Genomic DNA, 14148 nt, shown 5'->3' on the forward strand with positions numbered 1-14148 from the left:
AGCTAATAATGAACCAACACAACTCAGGTAACAGCTATTGGATTTTTGAGTTTAATGACATATGTGTCCCCTCATCTATGCTTTACTACAAGTTAATCATAAAACAGGAATACCATTTTTAATGTTCTGAGTGTTTTGCAATTATGCAGATGTTATTTTACAGTAAGTCACTATTCATGTGCACGTTTGCTTTCACTTCTCTGTTTGTTGTTGCTGTTACCATTTTAACAGCAAATTATGGCCAATATGTAGACTTGCACAAGGTAGAGAAACAAATAGATCTAATGTGGAACCAAAAGCGTGGTTTAGCTAGGCTGATGACTGATGAAATGTTAGTAAAATAAAATAAGAGCAAGAGGTAGTACATTAACTACTAAAAATGCTCTCTCTCTTTTGTTATCAGTCATCAACTCCTCTTCAAATCATTATTTCAAATAGCAGTTAGTGGAACATTTGTCACAGAATACTAGAGTCACTGATTCTGGAGACAAGTGATGTATTTGCAAGCATCCAACCCATCCCTTTTGTTATCTTGTGTCTCTTTATCTTTCAAGTGCATGTCTTAATGGCATTAATTTATCAAAGTTAACTATGACAAGGCTCTTACATATTGAACCGATTGTTGATGGTCATTGCTGTTATGTGGTTAAAAGACCATTTATATTCAGTTTTGCAATAGCAAACAGAGAAATGAAAGCAAGCCTGCACATGAATGGTGACTTCCTGAAAAATAACATCTGCATGATTGCAAAACTCTCAGCACATTAAAAAAGCAAAATTCCAGAAAATATGCCTACATTCCAACCTGATCCAAAAAGAAGAACCACTGGGACCTCACCAGGACTCAGATCAGAATAAAGAAAACCTGTGAATCGAGAATTAGAAGGCAGAAAGCATGAGGAAATGTGACAGTGAAACAAAATCGCAGAGCTAAAGGCAACTATCATTAAAGTCATAGAATTATGCAGCACAGAAACAGGACCTTCATCCCACTGAGTCCGAACTAACCATCAAATACCCATTTATACTGATCTCGTTTTATTCTCGCCACATTCAATTAACTCTCCCCAGATTCTACCACTCACCTATATACTTGGGGCAATTTACCTACCAACCCGCACGTTTCAGAGATGTGGGAGGAAACTGTTGCACCTGGAGGAAACCCATGTGTCCACAGGGAAAACATGCAAACTCCACTTGGCACTAGTGGTTAGGATTGAATCTGAGTCAGTGGAGCTGTGCAACTGCGGCTCTACCAGCAGCACCAATGTGCTGCTCAAGTCATGTCATTGTTGGAAGAAGGTGAATCAACAAGACAGGCAGACACTTATCTTAACCTAACAATGTAGTTACTGTTGTCTGTGACATCTTAGGAAATATGAGAAGAAATTTCCTCTGGTTGTTGTGAAATTGCAACCTTGGAACAATAGGAAAAAGATTTACCTTGCTGATTATTCCTCAGAAGTTATGTTTTAACAGATGGAAATAATGACAGACATAGAGGCGTCTCTTCTGCTGAACAAAGACCATTAAAAATAACAAATGTGATCAGCAATCTTCATCATTGTGGCAATCCATTTTAATATTTTTCAAACTGGCGTCAGGTACAGCCTCATGTACAGAATGAAAATAATACCAAGTACTGCAGTAACATATGTGAAGATACAATGAAATATTGACTGAATTATGCAAGTACAAAGCTATAGGTAATAGAATTTCAAACTTTAGTTCAACTAATTTCCATCTCTGAACTTTAGGTAGATAATCAAGACCTATTGTTTATGAAGCAACAAACAATCTGCTGGAGGTACTCAGTGGGTCAAGCAGCATCTGTGGGGATAAAGAAATTGTTGACATATTGTCTGTTTACACACGAGCTTTGACACTGCAGCATTTCCACTTTGCAGCCAATCACAAATCAGTTTTACATTGCCCTTCCCATCCTGGGGAGGATGGGAATCAAAATTGAAGGATTTTGAAAATTGAAAATTGAAGGATGGGAATCAAAAGAAACAAAATTGAGCATTGGCTGTTCATTATGAACCAATTCTGCTGATGGGGATTATTTTCCCATGAGGTCACAGGCAGATCAAACTATCTCCCCATTCTGGTATCTGATGGTTTCAGAACAGTACCAGAGATCACTAACTTCTGTGAAAACACAGTGGAGTACAGTTTCCCAGTTGGGTGCAATTGGCAATTCTGGTGCAAACTTCAACCAAATTTAATCCAACTCATTTGCACATAGCCACAGAAAAAGCTGCTATGGAGCAGCACAATCCCACAGTATTTACGGGCTCCCTGAAGAAAAATATTCTCATTAAAAAAATAATCTTCAAGCTATATGTAAGACTTGAAACTTAGTAAAGTTTGATTAACACCCTGGAAGTGAATTCATCACAAGAAAATAGGAAAATTTAAATTGTGTTGATTAACCACTAATGAATAATTCATATTAACTTTATTTGAAAATGAGTTTTAAAAAATACACAAAGCTATTTGAGTTCAATTGAGTGCAGATCCTTAACAATTTAAGATGTTTCAGAATCCTTTAGAATCTATGAAACCTAAACATTCAGTTTAATATCTAGACCTATCTTAAAGGTTTGGAAGTAAAAAGATTAAACCAAAAACACAACAATGATTGGTTTTGTGGTCTGGGCTGTCTTCTAGACTATTGCTTTTAAAAATCAGCACAAAATAATCGCAAATTTGATTTGTGCTGAATGGAATTTCCTGCAAATAAGAATATGATTTTTTTGTGACTGTTTTCAGAGAGTTGTACAGCACAGAGATGGGCCATTTGGCCCACGATGTCCATGCTGACCTTTTTGCCCATCTACCCTAATCCCATTTGCCGCCATGTTACTATTTGGGAGATTACATCAAAAGGAATAACCTATTCAGAAATCCAAGGTATTCAACCATTCCATCCACTGATACCAAGGAAGAAGTCTTATGTTACATAATGATAGTGAACAGTTGGTAAGTTGGGTGGAGAAATGGCAAATAGAACTTAATTCTGATTAGTGAGAGGTGATGTATTTTGGGAGGTCTAATAAGAGTAGGACATGCATTATGAATGGTAGGGCTGAGGGAGTATTAAAGAACAGATCCAACGATCACCTGAAGGTGGCCACAGAGGTAGATAGGGTGGTGCAGAAAGCAAATAGATGCTTGCATTCACTAACTGGGCATTGAATATAAGTGCCTGATTTTGGTACAACTTTATAAAGCATTGGTTAGGCCACAGCTGGAATATTGTGTGCGGGTCTGGTCTCTAAATTGTAGGAAGGACAAGAATGCACTGGAGAGAGTGCAGAGAAGATTTACCAGGATGTTGCATGGAATGCCACATTTCAGTTATGAGGAGAGACTGATTATCCCAGGTTTGTGTTCTTTGGAGCAGAGGAGGCTGAGGATTGACCTACATAGGACATAGAACATAGAACAACACAGTACACGACCTTCGGCCAATGATGTTGTGCCAACCTATATAAACCTTATCCCTATTCAATCTATCCCCCTCTCTACTTCACCTCCCATAACCCTCTATTTTTCTTTCATCTATGTGCCTATCTAAGATTACCCCATTGTATTGGCCCCTACAAGCACTCCCGGCAGTGTATTCTAGGTACCCATCACTCTCTGTGTTTTAAAAAAACCCTACCTGTGACATCTCCCCCGACTTTCCTCCACGCACCTTAAACGGGTGACCTCTAGTCTTGGCCATTGCCACCCTGGGGAAAAGAAGCTGGCTGTCCACTCTGTCCATACTTCTCATAATCTTATATACCTCTGTCAAGTCTCCTCTCATCCTCTGTTGCTCCAAAGAGAAAAGCCCTAACTCGCTCAACCTCTCCTCATAAGACATGCTCTCCTACCCGGGTAGTATCATTGTAAATATCCTCTGCACCCTCTCCAAAGCTTCCACATCTTTCCTATAATGTGGCAACCAGAACTGAACACTACATTTCAAGTGTGCTCTAACCAGAGTCTTATAGAGCTGCAACGTTACCTCTCAGCTCTTGAACTCAATCCCCCAGCTAATGAAGGCCAGCACACCATACACCTTCTCAACTGCCCTATCCACTTGTGAGGCAACTTTGAGGAATCCATGTACTTGGATCCCAAGTTCTCCCTGTTCCTCCAAACTGCTAAGAATCCTGCCATTAATCATGTACTGTGTCTTCAAGTTCGATCTTCCAAAGTGTATCGCTTCACACTTCTCTGGACTGAACTCCATCTGCCACTTCTCTGCCCAGCTCTGCATCCTGTCTAAATTCCGTTGCAACCTACAACAACCTTCTTCACTATCTACTACACCACCAAGCTTCATGTCATCTGCAAACTTACCAACCCATCCTTCCGCTTGCTCATCCAAATCATTTACAAAAATGACAAAGAACAGGGGTCCCAGAACAGATCCCTGTGAAACACCACTAGTCACCGACCTCCAGGTCGAATACTCCCCTTCTACTTCCACCATCTGCCTTCTGTGGGCAAGCCAATTTCAAATCCACACAGCCAATTTTCCATGAATCCCATACCTCATGACTTTCTGAATGAGCCGACCATGGGAACCTTGTCAAGCACCTTGCTAAAATCCATATATATCACATCCACTGCACTACCTTCATCAATTTGTCTTGTTACTTCCTCACAAAACTCTATTAAGCTCGTGAGGCACAACCTGCCCTTCACAAAGCCATGTTGACTATCCCTAATAAGACTATGCTTCTCCAAATGCTCAAAAATCCTGTCCTTAAGAATCCTCTCCAATAGTTTGCCCACCACTGACATAAAACTTACTGGTCTATAATTCCTGGGATTATCCCTTTTACCTTTCTTGAACAATGGAACAATGTTTGCCATCCTCCAATCCTCCGGTACCACTCTTGTGGCCAGAGAGGACTCATAGATCATCGTTAACACTCCAGCAATCTCTTCCCTCGCTTCCTATAGTAACCTGGGGTATATCCTGTCTAACCCCGGGGACTTATCTGTCCTAATGTTTTTTAGTAGCTCCAACACTGCTTCTTTCTTAACCTCAACATGCTCCAACATACTTGCCTGTTCTACATTCGTCTAAGTCCCTCTCAGTGGTGAACACTGAAGCAAAATATTCACTTCTTGTTTCTGACTTCTACCCACACTGACTCAATAGACGATCCTTCTATGATGTCCTCCATTCCTACAGCTGTGATGTTACCTCAAATTAGCAATGCCATCCCCCCACCCTTTCTTCCTCCCTCCCTATCCCTTTTGAAACGTCTAAACCCCGGAACCTCAAGCAGCCACTCCTGCCCTTGCGACAGCCAAGTCTCTGTAATAGCCACAACATTGTAATTCCATGTACTGATCTATACTCTAGGTTCATCACTCTTATTCTTAACACTTCTCACATTAAGGTAAACACATTTCAACCCATCTAACTGACTGCATTTATGCCTTGTCCCCTGCCTATCCTTCCTCACCTTCTCCGTACACATCGCATCTGCTTCTACACCAATTGATCCATCCTCCAATCTGACACTCCGGTTCCCATCCCTCTGCCAAGCTAGTTTAAACACTCCCCAATGGCTCTAGCAAACCTGCCCGCAAGGACATTGGTCCCTCTCCAGTTCAAGTGTAACCTGTCCCTTTTATACAGGTCATACCTACCCCAGAAGAGATCTCAATGATCCACAAGTCTGAACCCCTGCCCCCTGCACCAACTCTTTAGTCACTCATTAGTCTGCCATATCTTCCTATTCTTTCCCTCCCTGGCATGTGGTACAGGCAGCAATCTAGAGATTACTACCCTTGAGGTCCTGCTTTTTAGCTTCCTTCCTCACCATGACTTCTGGCTCCTCCCCTTCCCCTTTAAGAATGCTGTGCACTCGATCTGACACATCCCTAACCCTGACACCTGGGATGCAACATACCATCCCGGAGTCTCATTCTTGTCCACAGAATCTCCTGTCCATCCCCCTAACCAATGAATCCCCTATCACTATTGCACTCATCTTCCCCCCCCCCCCCCCACCCTTCCCTTCTGAGCCACAGAACCAGACTCTGTGCCAGAGACCTGGCTGCTGTGGCTTTCTACTGGTGACTGATCAAGCATGCAAAATTATGAGGGGCATAGATATGGTGGATAATGAGGAACATTTCTCCACAATGGAGATGTCTAAAACCTGGAGGCATAGGTTTAAGGTAAAATGTAAGAGGGTTAAAGAAGATGTGAGGAAAAGTTTGAAATGCACTGCTTGAAAAGGTGGTGGAGGCAGGTAATCTCACAACATTTGAAAGTATCTGGATGAGAACTTGAATCACCAAATAAGAGAAGGTTATGGACCAGGTACTGGTAAATGGTATTAATAAAGATTGGCACTTGATGTTTGGCATAGACATGGTAGGCCAAAGGGCCTGCTTCTGTGTTGTATGACTCTATGACTCTATAGCCCAATGGAAACTTTAGTTCAGTGTCCTGCAGTATGCATCACAAAGAGAAAAGATAGAGTATCTAAGAAGAATTTAATTCCATTTTACAAAAGATGTTCAATTATATATGAAGTTTGAACTATGTTTAAAGGTCAACTAAAAAATTGCATCTCCATTTAAAGAATTTTAGGTATTGGAGATGCAAATCTGGATGAGGCCTCTAAGCACAAAGAATTGCATAAGTAAACTATAAACATAGAATTGGTGCAAAACAGGGCAAAGGCACTTGGGTAGAGCACTTCCATGGCACGTAGTGTTATGTAACAAGATGGTATAATTCAGATTAGTAAATTGGAAATGAGCAATATATCCTTTTGTTAGGTATGATATTTTTACACTCAAATTTGTGTGGCATCCAAATCTGAACATTTACCTTATTTCAAGAAAAATGAGAAGCCAAAATCAGCAGGTGTTTATATTTTGTAATTGTTGTGTTTACTTACTTCCCTTATTGCTGCTTATTAGTGTCTAATACAAATGGCATCATTATTATGGGAACCCAAGCAAAATTGTGGAGGATTAAATGACAAAAGTGGTAAATTCTATTAATTTGAGCAACCTGTTCAGGTTCACAGGGTAGACAAGCCATTAGTGGGCAGGTCTAACAAGAGAAAAGGCAAATAGCAACCAATCACCTTCTGGAAGGAGACCACAGGTGGATGTGATCTGTCTTTTGGTGTGAGTTAACATTCGTGGTAATCACATTGGTGAAGTCATAGCATTATTCCATGCAGCACCAACTGCTGAAAAATGAACTCAGATCTCCAATTGCACCTAATGTATTCTTTGCAATACCGTTCCTCATTTAAATAACACAACGGCAATTTCTATTAGCAGACAGTACCCGTCATGAAAGTATGCATCTTTTAATCTCTTCTGCACTAAGCTGGTATAAGTTTAGAAAATAATTTCAATCACCTTATACTGCTTTTTCAAGAACATATGGGATGTCCACAAAATCGCTATCTATTTAAGCTATGGAAAATATCACATTGGCGCAGTTTATAAACCATTGTTCAGCATTTCCGACAAATAAACTAACTCTTGAAAGTTATTGCTTATTCAAAATGCTGTACCATACATCTGGTGATATACATCATATATGAATTTATGGTATACAGTTGCAAAAGCCTATAGTTCTTCAAGTCTATCCAGGCATTTTTTTTGAAAGTCATGACTAATTGGAATGGTTAGTGCTCATTTTTTTGGTTACTAAAATTGCTCTTAGAGTTCTAAAATGGGGTTTGATTTGTGGCAGGCAGACACTTCCTATGTGTGTGGTGCACTTTGTGGATCAACTGTGGAAGGCATACTTGGAGAATCTTAGTGTGCCATAAGCTGACCATCCAGTGGTAATGTACAGTGCAATCAGATCATAACAAAGACCTTAGATATCTATTCTCTGGAGTTTAGAAGAACAAAGGGTGATATGATTGAAACATATGAGATCCTGAGGAGGTATGAGGGTAGATGTCAAGATGTTTCCACTGGTGATCATTTAAAACTGAGGCATACAGGAAGTTCTCACAAAAGGTGTGAATCTCTGGGATTCTCTGCCCCAGAGTGTTATTGAGGCTAGAACACTGTTGGTATGTAAAGAAGAAGTAGATAAGTTTTTGAGTGATCAAGGAACTGAGAGCTATGGGGAACAGGTACAGAAGAGGAGATGAGGCCGAGGCAGATCAGCGTGATCATGTTGGTATTGGTTCATTATTGGTATTGGTTCATTATTGTCACATATACTGAAATACAGGGAAAAGCTTTTGTTGTGCATGCCATCCAGACAGATCATGCCAGACATAATTACATTGAGGTAGTAAAAAGAAAAAAAAATGCAGAATATAGTATTTCAGTTACAGAGAAATTGCAGTGCAGTAGACAAATGAAGTGCAAGGGCCACAAGGTAGAAAGGTAGATTGGGAGATCAAGAGTTCAAGAGTTCATCCTTTAGCAGATGAGAGGTCCATTCAAGAGTCTGATAACAGTGGGACAGAAGCTGTCCTTGAGTCTGGTGGTTCACGCTCTCAGGCTTTTATATCTTCTGCCTGACCTGAGAGGGACAGGCTTGAGGGGTTATTCCTGCTTCTATTTTCTTACGTTCATGTTCTTATAATGTCAGTGTTCCATGCTGATTATATATCTGCACCACCATTTTGGAATTCTGTCCTGCAGCCAGCACCCGCCTTTAACCTCAGCTTGCTGAATATACATTCAGCAGCAATCACCAGTGGTTATCCACTCCTTACAGGTTAGCTTCTGATTGATTTTTTCCAGTTGTCATGACAAGTGTTTTGTACATTAATGGCTTTAGCCCCAACCCAATAATGACTGTTGTGACTTTGAATGAGCCACACAGAGACTGTAGTTGTGGATGTGAATGGTTTTTATTCAGCATAACAGGCAGACACACAGAAGAGACATGGTGGAAAATTCTCCTAGGAGAATCTCTTGGAAGAATCTCACTGGATTCAAAGAGTTTTTATACTCTTTAAGCACAAAGGTAATAGCAAGTGAGTAAATACAGTTTTAATCATTACAATTACATAGTTTACTTCAATATTCTTTGGTGTAAACAAGTGGTTCCACAGAATTATATTTTTACAATTGGAGCACGTCTCACCTGACAAGACTAATTCTGAACATTCAAATAGCTTTGTTGGGAATCCAGACCTAAAAGAGCTTTATTTTACTGTATGAGGTGATGGTTCTCTGGATACAAAAACCCCCAAATATTGATTGTTAAAAATGACCACGATCATGTGTTAAGAGGTAAAATATCTGATCTAGACCCTCCCCTGATCTCATCTTGGGGATTTTGATGTAATATGATTAACACAGTGTTTTATCTATTGTGTTTCCCTGAGTGACTTGCAATGATGCAAAGTTCAGGATGTGCCATGCCCAATGGCTGACTTTAATGCCCTTATGATATCAATGGGTGTCACTTTATTTAACAAAGTATCTTTGTAGAAGTTTCAGTTAGAAGAGATTATCTTGTCATTTTCCAAAACATACCTATTGAGTCACTTCCACGGTGAGTTGCCAGCCTGCTGTCTTCACAGACACTGGTGCCTTGTGCAGGTTACATTTGAAATAGCTTGAAGACTGTTTCTCAATTTTATTTATGGTTGCCATCCCATAAGTTCCGACTAAAGTTGCTTTATCCCTAATAAGGACTAGCACCTACTTGGAGGGTAGGAAATGCATTGTACTATTGCTCCTTTGGATAATTGCTGATACTGCTGTTTGGTGCATGTAGAAATAGTTGGCAGTGTATGAGGTTTGGGTGTGAGGCTTGCAGCTGTGCTAAATGCATTTAAGATGTGGTGGACCAAGTTAAGAGTCAGAAGAACCAGAATCAGAATCAGGTTTATTATCACTGACATAATTCAAGAAATTTTTTGTTTTGCGGCAGCAGTACAGTGCAAAACATAAAAATTATTGTTTCAAAGTAAATACAGTAAATAGTGCAAAAGAGGAGTAACAAGGTAGTGTTCATTGGTTTATGAACCGTTCAGAAATCTGATGGCAGAGGGGGAGAAGCTGTTCCTGAAACGTTGAGTTTGGGTCTTCAGGCTCCTGTACCTCCTCCCTGATGGTAGTAACATGAAGAGGGCAAGTCCTGGATGGAGAGGGTCCTTAATGATGGATGCCAACTTCTTGAGGCACCGCCTCTTGAAGATGTCCTCGATGGTGGGGAGGGATGTGCCCGTGATGGAACTGGCTGAGTCTACAACCCTCTGCAGCCTCTTGCGATCCTGTGCATTGGAGGTTCCATACCAGGCTGTGATGCAACCAGTCAGAATGCTCTCCACATCTATAGAAATTTCTAAGAGTCTTTGGTGACATACCAAATATCCTCAAACTCCTAATGAAGTAGAGCCGCTGACATGCCTTCTTCATGATTGCATCAATGTGTTGAGCTCAGGATAGATACTCTGAGATGCTGACGCCCAGGAACTTGAAGCTGCTCACCCTTTCTACTGCTGACCCCTCAATGAGGACTGGTGTGTGTTCTCCCGACTTCCCCTTCCTTAAGTCCTCAGTGAATTCCTTGGTCTTGCTGACGTTGAGTGTGAGGTTGTTGTTGCGACACCACTCAACCAGCCGATCTATCTCACTCCTGTATGCTTCCTCATCGCCATTTGAGATTCTGCCAACAACAGTGGTGTCATCGGCACCATTGTTGTTGTGCCACTTTTGAAAATGTAATGAAAAGATCAGTGGTAGTTAGGAAATGGAGGTGTGTTGCAATGGGCAGAGTCAGAGGCTGATGCAGCAGTTGGTAGGATGTGCCTCTTGAAGATGTATTCCTTAACTTCAGCTTATGGCAATGCATCTGGGTCCTTGGGGTTTTATCCCTACATTAAGCTTTACAGATATCTGTTCCCACCAACTCCTAGGCATGTATTTAGATGCTCACCTAACCCTGTGTGGTTACAGGGCTTCTCTCCTTCATTGGTCTTGCTTTACTAAAGCCTTCTGCGCAGCATCCAAAAAACCTGCAGTCTGCCTCTCCCATTTTGCATTATTCTTCAAAGTTGCCAAGTTCAAATTCATTTCCAGTTCTGATGAGGGATCTTCAACTGCTTTCTCCTTCCATGGATGCTGATTGACTGGCAGAGTTCTTCCATCATTTCTATTGGTATTAGATTCCAACAACAGCAGTTTTATTTGTTTTTCAAATTCATTTCCAGTCACAGTACACCTCCCCTTTAAGAGTTGCAGATAAGCTTCGTGCAATATGCACTAGTTTTAACCACTTGAAATACTGGCCACTTGCTGAGGCACCCAACTAATAAATGGAACAGTTACTGCTGGTTTGACACAGGAAACAAACAGGCAACATATTATCTATCATCATTAGCTATACCGCAATTAATGAGGGGGAATCACACATTGTGTGGTATGGTGATGCAGCAGTTGATGCCGCTGCTTCACAGGTCCAGTGACCTGGGTTTGATCCCAGTCTTGGGTGTTATCTGTATAAAGTTTGCACATTCGTGCTGTGATTAGATGGGTTTTTCTGGTTTCCTTCCACATACCTAAAGTGTGCTGGTAGGTTAATTGGCTACTGTCGATTACCATTAGTGTAGGTAAGTGGCAAAAGATTGAAAGGGGTGTTTATAGCCATGTGGGAGAGAATAAATTGTAGGACTTATTAGGAAGTGAGGGAAAGGGACTGATGGGAGTTGGTATGGCGTGATTAGCCTCCTTCTATGTCATAGTAAGTAAGATGGCGACCCTTTGCCTGTCTTAAAGGCCATTGAATTGAGCACTAGGGGAACCGCTGCTGACAAACATGTGTAATGGGAAATGAATAGAAGTAATGAATGATTTCCAACCTGACACTCATACATTGAATACCCTTGCTATAGAAGCAGCTACGTTGAAGATTATCTTTAACAAAGAGAATCTGAGCAGACTAATAGCTTCTTAAACAATCGATACTGGCAATATCTCATCTTGGTGACAGTCATGTTTCAACTTGTTTGTTTCAAATTTGACGATGGTTGGAGATCAGATTCCTTGACTGATAAACTCACATAAAATAGCCCTGTAGAGGCTTCAGTGGAAGCAAACAATATGCTATGCTTTGGCAGCCAGGCATGGATATAAACAAAGAATGTACATTAGATCAGACATTCACATTGACTGCATTGAAAAGTGACTTGAAATTAATTGACAAGTGTCTCAGATGGTTTTTTAATCAATCAATCAATCAATCAGTTGTGAGATTATTCGTGAAGCCATCCACAGACAACTCTACAACAGAAAAAGATCATACAGATCCATTTGGTAGTTGTAAATTTTAACATGGAGTAAGTCTTACTATTTAAAACCAGGAAAAACTGAAGAAAGAATTCCTATTTTAACACAATATCTAATCACTTTATTTTCAATCACTTTATGAGGTACAATGGACCATCAGTTTTGATCCAGTTTAAGGTCCTGTTTAACTCTTAGTCAGCTTCAAATGATCAAGAAATGGACAGTTTTACCATTTATTTTATTTCACTATTTTGTTGCAACCAATGATAATTTGCTTTTCATAGTAACCATCGCAAACAAGGTAATAATTACGCTTCAGCACTAATTGGGTCAACTTTATTCTTTAACAACTTTGTTCAAGATTGCTATATAATGGTTTTATCTAGAGTCACATAACAGCAAAATTTGGTATGTGTTTCTCACTGTTACTCTTTAGTTTATATTGCTGGGAAACAACCAGCAAAGTTACAGGATAAAATCATACTTGCACTTTCAAATCTATAGCATCAGTTACATTGGCATATACTCTAGTAGTGCTTATATCTAATGCCATTTAACTGCTATGCTGAAACAATTCTGCTCTTCCTTGCAGGGCAACACTTCACGACTGCAATAGATCTCCATAAAATCATCTTCAGAGACCCTTTCATGTATCAACAGTAATCTGCTTTTTCCAACTTCTAGCTAACATGCTGTTTGCAATTATATGTTGTGGTACCAAAGAGATATTAAAATTGGGTAAATATTTTGCATATTCACATAATATTTCACTTCTAATTAGCTACTTTAATAGAAACATTAAAAATATTAATCCCTTCAATTTAAACAGTTCAAAGCCTGCATGAATACAGAGAACAGACAGATATCAGAATAAAGTGTTCATACAATATTCAGATTTAGGTTTGACTCACACTGTTCCACCCATCTTTGTTTTATTCAAATTTTCTTCACACATTAATGAAAAAGTAAGATCTTTGCCAGTATCTTTGGGATAAAAACATTTCTTCAGGCAATCTGTCCAGTCAACCTCTTTCTGATAAGGTTAGAATTTTAATTAGGACACTTCAACAGATTTTACAAGGGTCAACCAACCACCATAAAGTCCTGCACCTCTGGAACATATGTTTAGTTTATTTCTTTTTAATTTTAGGAGTCACTTTCATTTGCCCTATTTCTTTGAGTCATGCCTGTCAAGGAATATAGAGGAATCAGGGCCGAACTTCCAAATGCTGCTCTCGGCTGTTGGACCAAGTTCCTAAACTTTGGCTTTATGATTCATTGCAACCCACAAATGAAAATAGAAAAATATTATTCACCTCAGTGCTGATCTTTGAATAAAACGAGCAAATATTAGGATTCAAACTTGAAATTGAGACAACAAATGTGCAGTATATGTAATTTATCATTATTTAAAATGAATTGTTTTGAAACATGTGATCCCTTAAGGCATTAATCCTGCAAGTCTATGTAAAAAAAGTTGAATTTGACTTATTCATGGCACTTAAATGCTAGATGCCTTTGCTGTCAAAGCAGCCACTGTTTAAAGACTCTGAGAACAAATTTGTGAAAATATAATAGCTAGTAATGTTATATTCAACAATGTTTCATTCATTGGCATTTGAAAAAAGGAGACTCTGTGTTCAGTTTTGGGAAATGCACCTCAGGAATATACATATATATATCGGGCTTGGTGTTGACATATTGCAGATTCTCTGGAAAGACACCATGGTTTAGAGAGTTAAACTGGGATAGATTGCATAAAAATAGTTTATAATCCACTGAGTATAGGGGCAATGTGATCAAGATGTTCAATGTGTTGAATGTATTTGATAGGATAGCTTTGGAGAATGTTTATCTTCCAATGGGCAAGCAATTAAAAAGTCTAAAAAT

Source organism: Pristis pectinata, chromosome 12 (assembly GCF_009764475.1).
Source record: "Pristis pectinata isolate sPriPec2 chromosome 12, sPriPec2.1.pri, whole genome shotgun sequence".
Taxonomy (NCBI): domain Eukaryota; kingdom Metazoa; phylum Chordata; class Chondrichthyes; order Rhinopristiformes; family Pristidae; genus Pristis; species Pristis pectinata.